General features: G+C 31.8%; 1 protein-coding gene across 1 annotated transcript in view; it reads right to left on the minus strand.

Moving 5' to 3' along the window:
* LOC134855606 (snRNA-activating protein complex subunit 3-like) overlaps positions 1–10,572 on the minus strand; it is a 495,355-nt gene that overhangs the window by 400,220 nt on the left and 84,563 nt on the right. The gene's annotated exons all lie outside the window — the stretch shown is intronic.

Raw genomic sequence — 10,572 nt, forward strand, 5'->3', positions numbered from 1 at the left:
AAAATAACAAAAAATTACAGATGTTTCATACTGATTTTGAGAGAAAATTTTCAATTTTTTTGCTGTTAGAATCAAAGTTAACAAGTATAATCAATAAAAAAGAGCAAAAAAATTGTTTTTAACGAGCTAATTCGATTTTGTAAAAGCTTTTTTAAGAGGACATTGATCTGTTTTAGTAAATTTTACGGTCTGTCTGCATTATAGGCGCCATTAAAACTACAAATGGCCATATAATTTATTCACAGCGAATTTTTCACTTAAGCAAAAAACTTCGAAAAGCAAATTGAGAGAGTAAAGCTTGTGTAATACTTTAATATTCAATATTCAAGTTCAATTTTCTTTTATGAAGATTGTTTTTTCAAATTTTGAACGAACAAATTTTGAACAAATTGATGCATTAAACACTGTTTGAGTTTATGGCAATCATCCTTTTGAAGAAAGGATTTTTTGCTTTTTTTTTTCTGTTTTTGCTTGTAATAGAAATTAAACGGAATTTATAACAGAGCTGGTTATTATGACCAAACGCAAGCAAAAATCGTCACGGAGTAGTATTCAAAAGGCATCATAAACGTTTTTTTGATTGAAAAGCTTAAATGAATAATATCCATGTAATTTATCAAGCTAAAAACAAAAGCAGGATTTTTTTGACAGTTTTTCAACTTCCATTGGGTTGTTTTCTGATAAAATATTTAAATCTAACTAAAAATTTGCTCTGCTACCAAACGAAACAACTTTAAGATAAAAAAATAATTAATACCTTATACCTTCTTAAAAGATATTGTTTTACTTCTTCAAAAGAAGTGTTTGAATTTTCTGATGGCTGGTTAGCAAAGTGCTTTAGTGATACCCTGAATATATTTCTTCTATGGGTCAACATGACACTCAACAAAACTTGTACAAATTTAATTTGATGATAAAAAGTTAATCCTCACTTGAAGTTCGTTTTGTTTTGCATAATATTGATTGGATGACTATTATTTGACTAATCTTAAAGCAAAAAGATGATCACGTTTTCGATAATGGCTGCCAATAAAGGTTTTTTTCTTAAACTGCCCATAATATTCTTAAAGCATCAATGATCGGGTTACATTTGTGCAAGTATGACTTTAAAATATATTTGATTTCAAACAATCACCCGCGGAAGTTTTCCGTCTTTAATCACCCGCGGGCGTTTTTTCATCTTGAAAAAGTTGAAAATTTGGGCCTTTTAAGTAAAAAGAGCCGACGGCGTTACAAAAAATCCAAAGGCGATTTAGAATGAGACAGCTGGCAGCTTCGCAAGGAAAGCGCAGAAAATTAAAATTAATTTTGATTGAAAATCGTAAACTGAAAAGTTAAGATACCTTTTTTTTCTGAAACAAAAATTAATTGGAAACAAATTTAGCAAAACCAAGTTTCATCAGTGCAAATTTCTTTAAATAACTTTCACAGTTTGATGTCGCAGAGGTGTTTAAAACTTTTCATGCGTTTTTACTCTTATTTAGAAATGGGGGAAAATAAAACACACCAAATATAGACCGTCCGAAAAAAACTCGAAAAATAGTCATAACTGACCATTTTCTTCTAAAAGTAGGATTTAAATTTTAAAAAATCCGTTTTTCCTTAAGTTTCAAAAAATTCTTTTTATCAGTTGTGAAAAATTTGTTCATTGCTAAGAATGCGACGAGTGGAACATCGAAAAAAACTTACGTTTTGTTTTAAACGTCGATTGATTTGTTGCTGAAAAGGATTTGAAATGATAAGATACTCAACTCATTCCAATGACTTTTCATGACAACTGATTATGGATGTAAACAGCTGAACACATCCAACGACAAAGTTCCCCGCCACTTCATTGATCGAAACAAAAAAGGGTTTGCCTTTTTGCAACTTTTTTGTCCAATTGTGGTCGTTGCAAGATTGCAATTAAATTGTGTGCTTAATTTTGTGAAAGCACGCAGATTTTTTTCAGTTTTTTAATGTACAAAATTTGCTAGCAGAAGGTAAACAATACCCGCACTCAGTAAAATGAGAAAACATTCGATTATATTACAATTATAATTTTACTTTTATCAAAATTATAATTATTTATAATCGCCAAATTTAGATGTTTAAGCGATTTATAATCCATTAAAAAGACAATTTTTTTTTGTTACACTATAATATTGTATAATCGATTATAATTGGCTACAACTTTTTCAAAAATTCTTTACTATCTTTTATAATCTTTTATAATCTATCTTTAAATCTCTCGTAATGTCTTACATTCTACTATATTATATTATAATAAATTATAATTTTTTTCTGACAATAAAGCCTAAAAGTGTGACTTCTTGTCACTTTTTGGTTCATCTGAACAAAAAGTTTTGCTACTGAACAAAAAGTATTACCACTTCACAAAAATTTTATAGAAATCCCTTCGTATTAGTTGAAAGAATCCCGCGGTAGGTGAAATTTAAATCGAATTTGTAAATCATAAAACTTAAGCAGTGTGCTGATATTTTGGTCGTCATAAAAACTTAAAATGACATCCTAAAACAACTATAATTAAAACGACGTGAAAAAAAACATTTTAAAAAATTGAACTGATTCGAAATCTGTTTAAAAAAATTTTTCCACTTATTACTTTAACTACGTCTACGAAAAGCAGAAATTATAAGCAATCCATGTGCCAGGTCGAAGTCCAAATGGGCAAACAAAAGTGATTATAATCAATTGTCATAATGGTTTCTTTAGGCGAAACAAATGAATTAGAAAATTCGGATAAAAAAATCGATTTTAATTGATTTCAGTTTATTATAATTGATTATATTTGATCGTAAAAAGAAAGACTGTAATCGTTTTTTTAAATAATATTAGTTTTTCTTAATTTTTGTTAGACTGATACTAAAATCATATTATAATTGATTATTAACGCTTGATACTGGATGCATACAGCTTATTAAAAAGATAGCCAAATTAGCCCTTCAATAATGTGATCCCTCACTGCAGTTAGACTATTGCCCTCACTTTACTCGATACTCCTGAGCAACAAATTATATTGGCTTAGTAACAGATGAAAGTTTTTCTAAAGCCAGGGTCTTTCGCTTACAACTCCATAACGCTTCTGAGGTTTTAAGGTTTTCCACAAAAACATTTTAATTCTGCATAATAAACTGAAAGGGTAGTTATCTTAAAGTACAGACCTCTTTTTTGTTTCAGATTACATTCAGATGACAAAATTGCCATAACATCTGTTCACCAAACAATTGTCTATTAACAAATAAGAAAATAAAATAGTTAAAGATGGAAAAAAAGGAAAGAATGCCGCTCCCTCCACTCGAATTTCTAGACCAGCCTCATCATTTAAAAGGTTCAGATACCACAAAAAGATAACAGCTTCGTTATCTAGAGAATTAAAACAAGTATCAAAGACATTACACATATTTACTCTTATTTTAGATTAAATCAAAAATCTATCCTGAAAAGCAAACGTTAAACTCATACTATACAGGCTCTTAATGGTTAAGTTTTCAAAACATCAATGTTCGAAAGTTTTATTAGCTCGTCAGTTTTGTTTATTACGGATACCTCTCAATTGAAATCTTCCGAAACGGTATAAGAAATAAACAATCTTGAATGGCACTGAAAAAAAGGTTGGGAAAACTTGGCAAGGAATCTCAAATGGCGTTCCCGAATTTCAGTGAAAGAATAATTGGCAGTTTGTGAACAAAGTTGCAAAAAGTAGTATACTTTTCAATTCAATTGTCAATTTTTGTTTTATCTTGAAAACAGGGTTCTTTTCTAGTTTCCCAACCCCCTCTTAAAACTTTAAAAAAATAAAGCTGTTCAAAAATTGTTCACACTACGTTTTGCATGTAAAAAAAATTGTGAATATTTGTTCACTTGTTCGCGCTGACACATTTTTATGAATTTTATAACATGAAAAGTCATTTAGATTAGTTTTCAAATTATAATTTCCGAAAAAGTTAAATGGGGTACTGGAAAGGAGCCAAAAACAGTTGTAGTAGGTCGTAGCAAAGCATAAATCTGGTTAATTTTTTACTAACTAGATCACTTTATGCAAATTTTCACTCAACAATAGTTTTGAGCTTTTAATTCCAAAACTTGTTCACATGTTTTTGTACATATCAAAAAGGGAAACTCTGGTTAGAATAAAGTGCTTGAAATTGAGTGAACACTCAAAACTTGGGCCATTCGAGATTTCAAGCATTTTGGGAAGTTATCATTATTGCTACTGGTGCGTCATATTGGAATAAGAAACATCATCGATTTGAAAATGAAAAAAGATTGCTCGTATCAGGGCGAAGCCCTGAATGTTCCCACTGCCTTTTAAGGTTTATGGAGCAGTAATAACATTTGGAAAATAAAAAAAAATTTCTTATTTTTGAAAATTTTTATGAAAATCATACCCCCACACGCCATATAAAGTACAAAAGAATAGATTTCCCTCCTTGTAACAAATCAGTTATGGCAAATAAGCTTCTTTCAACCAATTTGGAACAATTCTAAGACAGATTAACTCTCCGCTTACGCGTTAATAGAGCAAAATATATCGCGCGTTAATTGTCCCAAATTGGTCAAAATGGCAATCTTTAAACCCTCAAAATAATCACAGGTGAAATATCTTTTCAAATTTCAGCTCAGAACAACAATAATTTTTGAATGATTTTTAAAAATTCCGTCAAAAATGGCTAGTTAAAAAGTCGAATTTTGTCTGAAGAAAAAAAAACCCACCCCGAGCACAAAAATTCCGTCACTTTCGTATCGAAAGTCGGAACAAAAATAGCTATCGTAACTTTGAAAGATATTTTTCGTTTGTCTCTAAATAAAACCATAAACTTTTCAAATTTGAATTGAATTTCATCTCATTCGTATTGGAAATTGAGCTGTTTTGTTGGTAATTGATGCGCGATAGTTATTAAGATAAATTACAAATCAATTTATTTCGATTTTTTTTCCAATTAATTACAGAAACTATCAATTCGTAGTTTTATCAAGGTTCAAAATGACAATTTTATAGCTGAAACAATACCTATGCAGCATGAAATCATTGGCTTTTCAGTTCCGAAACTTTTCTGAGCGAAACTTTTTTCTGCAGTATCGTCTCCGTTCTTAGTTTTATTTTGATCTGGTTTGCCAGTAGGTTCCGATATTTCTGCTTTCCGCAGCAAAATTTGTTTAAAATCTTCGCCAAATAACCCATACCAACTATTCATTTTATCCGTAACATTTTGTTCATCTGTCATTTTTTTGGAACAAGTTTTATTGCTCCATGAATCGCAAAAATCGAGTAATTTTTTCTCGTTGTTTTTCAATTTGGAAAACAATTTCGCTTCTAGACAACTTTCCAAGTCGCTTAGCTCATCCAAGTCCAAAAGTCCAGCTTTAGAAAACTGTTCCTGCTTTTGGAGTACTTCGAACAACCATTCCAAGTTGATAACGTTTCGCAATGCAAGTTGGTACATATCAAGGACAAATGTCGTGAAATATGGCGGTAATTTCGTACCATTTTGAGTTGAAACATCTCGAAACCAATTTAGAAACTCGGCGTAATTTTCATTCTCGTATTGAACTACAAATTTTGCTTCGTCGTACACATTGACAAAATACGGCAAGTTATCTTTCAAATCGAAACTTATTTCTAATTTTGTGTTGTTTTCTTTCATAATATCAAAAATTTGCAATATTTCGTTCTTCGGATTTCGTATTATAATTGCAAATTGGGGGTTGTATTCTGCTTTTTGAGAACAATTTTCGTATGCCAGATCCCTGATAGAACATAAATATGTGTATGAAAAAAGGGCTTCATTTTTCGTTGAATTGTTGAAAGAGACTTTCAGAATTGGAAGTTTTTTGTCGTAAATCCAAAACTGCATGAATTCGGTGACTTCGACTTTCGTGTATGGGCAAACGTCCAATTGTTGTATAAGAAATGTTGAATTTGTTGAATGGAAATGATGCCTCTAAAAAGATCCAAAAACGTTAAGATTGTTCCCGAAAAAATCATCTCAATCATATGCACAAAATAAGTTACCAATAACAGACGCAATAAATTGATCTCATAAACAAACAGGCGGAGTTAGGGAGGAGGGTGGGGGCGGACATCATTTAGGGATTTGACGCCCTGCCGGCCTACAGGGTCCCCCTTTGGTACTTTTTAAGAAAAAGAATTTTCGCCGACCGACCCTAAAATTTTTCTAAAGGCGCCTTTGAAAATTTGGCCGAAACAGGGACTAAACTGTGCTTAGGGAGAGCTCAAAAATTCAATTCGGTCGACCTAACAAAAAAAATTCCTTCCTCGAGAAAACCCTAGATCCTCCCCTGGGTACTAGTTTAGTTTTTTTGTTCCTTCAAAATTACAGTGATTCCCAATAAAAACCGAAAAAAAACGAGGTACAGTATGTGGCTAATTCTAACAGTAAGCATTTTTTTGTGAATATTGCTGTCGCAACGGGGCTAGTTAGTCTAGCGGGTATGCATCCGGATACCAGTCCAAAGGCGTAAGTTCAAGTCCCGCGCTGGCTCTTCTTTTTAGAAAATGGGCGGGACAAATTATCTGAGCACTAGTTTTGTCAAGGAATAGTACCTTCTCATCAATTGAAAAAAAAAAACAATTTTTGAAAAAAATTCTGACAACGAAAGAAATAATTTCAAACTCGTTCCGATTCTGTTATAAGTTTGGTTGAAAAATCATCATTGTAGGTCAATTGCATTGTCGCAATTTTTAAATGGAAATTAATCAACAGCTTGACAGGCTATTACAGCGGAAACATTTCAAAAATGTCAAACAATGTGTCAACTTGGAACAATTTTTTTCCACAATTTCAACCATTCTTACTATCAGCGACAATCTTTTTACAGATTGCACCCGAATTTTTTTAATTTTGTTTTGGCAATATCCAATGACTGGTACGCCAACCAGTCGAAAGACCAACAAACCGAAACTACAATTAGGAATCCAACAAGCCAAAAACTAATTTTAATATGCAGCATAAAAACAAATTTCCATTGTCGTTATGCAATTTTTACATAACTCTTATTTAATTTACGTAGATCTGATGCAGCTTCAGCTTCGAGATAGGGCGGTTTGTAGATATGGTGGTTTGTTGAATATCTGCCACTCATTGTCTAAATGCTGAGAACAACATACGATACTGATAGCACTGGTTGATTTGGTTAATACAAATGCGCTCACTTTATTCTTATGCCGACTTCTAACAAGGCCGAGTTTCGAGCAGAAACGAATGTGATCAATTTTTTCTCTGGAGCTGTTTTCTATTTTTTATCTCATCCGGGTAAAACTCTGGAGCGTATTTGAAATAATTTTGAGTAGTTACCCCAAAATTCTTTATTGTAGGCCAATTCAGTTTATTTGTAATTCCACTTAAAATAGCGAACAAACATTTTGAGATGGTACCAAATTTGACTGACCAATTCTAGCCAAGCAGATTAAAGCATAGTAGTTTGAGTTCAAGATGTTGAAATTTGATTTTTGGGCCAAATGAGTAAAAAAAAAAGCGTAAACGAGTAAATAAGAAATTTGAAAGTAGAACCAAACCTGTAGATATATGCCCAAACATGTCAAGAGGTTGTTGTGCATGGCCGTGTTCAACATGGAGGCTGCAATTGACCCCTGGGTGTAACTCATCGCGTTAAACACTTCCATTTCTGCTGTCAGACTGTCCTGGGCTAACATTACGTCTCTAATTGGGCAAACAACAATAAAAAACACCTTTGAAAAAATCTTTATGCTCAAAAGAGCGAAAAAGGTTTGATTGAGGATGAACTGTACAATCCTCCATGATTGATTTAGGAGGAATAAAAGAACTGGTTTTTTATAAATTAACTTAGAGAACAAAATAAACTGATCTGATCAACCAAAAAAAATTAATTTAAAAAAACTATAAGCAAAATTTTAGTTAATTGACATTATTAATAGGTTTTCCTTTTGAAAATTGTTCTCAAGCTGTCTATTCTGAGCTTTTGTTTGAAATGAATTTTTTGTACGAGCTCAATTTTCAAAATTAGTACGTAGCTAGGTCGCTAGGAGTTTCTACGGTAGGTCACTTAGTTGAGGGGGGAGATGGCACGGTAAATCCTTGATTGGTTATGTCAACTAATCAAAGCTCAGAATTCCAACACTCGAAGGAAATAAAAGATAATTTCAGTCCTTTTGGGGCAATTTAAAGTGCGATGATTGGTTGAGAATTTTCGCACATTCGGTCTTTTGCGCATTCTGTCGCCCGCATTTGAGAAAATAGAAAAAAATCTAATATAATGGATTTTTGTGGTCAAAATTATTGTCAATATAACTGAATCCCATCTTATGCTCGGACAAAAAAAATTGAACTAAAAATGGAAACAAATCCATTTTTTCTCGCAAAAACATTGCATTATAAATCATTTGAAGTCCGTTATAATGGATTATACAGTGCTGATTTAAATTATCCGGACAAAACGAACAGAACTTGAATTTTCAAACGCGTTTTTCTCAATTTGGGTTAAGATTAGACAAAAAGTGAACGGAATAAAAATTGCTTAGAATTGCATCAGAATTAATATAGTGCAACTTTTTCTCCGAAATTCTCAACCAAAATTTTACCCCCAAAAAGGAGCATTTTTTTTCAATTAATCAAAAATTACGCTGAAACTACCTTGTTAATTGATAAGGAATATACATCACAACAAGCCACTGCGCAGCCCAACAAATTTCTAGCAGGGTTGTATCTCGAAAAACCTGTATAAGAGAAAATATTTTCACTTGATAGTCAATAAATGTGATTTTTACTATATAAAACCCAGAATCTCTGTTAAAAAATACATTTTAAACAATTTATGCAAATTTTTGGAGATTTAACCCTTGTTAAACTTTGTTGAGCTGCGTAAAAGGCTTCTTTTGATATAATTTTCTCATCAGTTAACAAGTAGTTTCAGCGTAACTTTTGATTAGTGGAAAAAAGCCAAAATAACCCACGTTAAATCTGATGAAAATCTAAGCAACTTTTGTTTCGTTCACTTTTTGTCTAATCTTAACCCAATTTCAGAAAACCGCGGGTGAAAATTCAAGTTTTGTTCGTTTTTTTTCCGGATAATTTAAATGAGCACTGTATAATACGTAGAAAACAACACTAAATTGGTTTTTTCTTTCACTTCAGTTTTGTTTCGCGTCGTGCAACATTTTGCAAGTAATTCTGCAGTTATCAAATCAAACTTTGCAAATTGTTGAATGGTACAGAATTCAATCATTGAGTAACAAAAAAAAATTAGCGAAAATATCGAAGTTGCGCGGAAAAAATTAATTTGAACAAATAGAAAAGAATTTTTGTGCCCTTGAAAAAAAACGATTATGATTGAGTTCCATTGTCATTGTCAATTAAAGTGAAAAACAAATAAATCTAATTGATTAAAAGTGGATCCTATTGCCTCCAAACACAAATCGTAATCATATAGTCCATTTTCAAATGACGATTATCGATTTTTTTCACTTTTGTGGACACTGACAATTTGAAGGATTTTTTTTCTCAATTTTCAGTTGCAATATCACTTCCATGCTCAAATAAGCATTTTTCAAGTTTTTCATACCAAAACAGCAAAAATGCCTGAATTTTTTGTGCGAATCCAAATTTGGAAGTTTTGAAGTTTTGATTCTATAAAAGACACTTCAGACCGTCAAAAAAAGTCTCTTCAAACGGCCAAATTTTGAACAATTGTTGAATAAACATTTCCTAGCCATATACAAAAATTTGAGGCTCCTGTTCATAGATATGAATGATCTGTGAAAAAAATCTCACAATGATTACCCAAAAGCGGAGTATCTGTGAGGTTTCATCCCTTCAACCAAGGGGAGTTCCTGTGTTAGTAAATCACTGATTATTGCGTTTACGGACAAAACCCAAAAATTTTTAGCGAAATTTGATAATAATTTTTTGATATATTGAAAAAGGTTTGTCATAAAATTTTCTCTATGAAAAATGCTTACCGTAGAATTTTGTTACCTGTTGTACGTATCGAATTGTAGAAAGTTGTACGAGAAGCAATTCGCCATATATTAGAACAGTATGACAAGCTTTTTTGGTCAACCCGGGTATTTTAAGACATCAAGTTACTTTTTCTTGGAACATAATCTTTCTCACAGTTTCAATTTGACAAACTAAGAGTTATTTTTCTTACTTGACATTCATTTGGCTAGAGCTCTTTAAAAGAAGAAGAATGAGTTTAATTAGGTGAGTACTTAATCACTAAAATATTAGATAAAAAAGTGAACAAGATCACTCCGAAAGAGTGGACTAAGTTGAAGGTCAAACAAAGACTGTTGAAAAATTAGTCAAAGTGAATGATCTAAAATCAGATTACAATAATTCCTAGACTAAGAATTAAAAATGAAAAATTTTGAAGAGGCAAATATAACTTTAATTAAATACATTAACTCTTTTCCATCGAGCAAAAAGAGGACCCGGGTAGATAAACCGTTCAAAAACCGCTCAAACCGCTCAAATCTTGCTTCAAATTAGGTGAAAAATCTCGACTCGGGGAAGGAATTAATATGTTGTACAGACTATGTAAAGTCAGAATACAGAACAATGACTATTC

Source organism: Symsagittifera roscoffensis, chromosome 10 (assembly GCF_963678635.1).
Source record: "Symsagittifera roscoffensis chromosome 10, txSymRosc1.1, whole genome shotgun sequence".
In the NCBI taxonomy this organism is placed as follows: Eukaryota; Metazoa; Xenacoelomorpha; order Acoela; family Convolutidae; genus Symsagittifera; species Symsagittifera roscoffensis.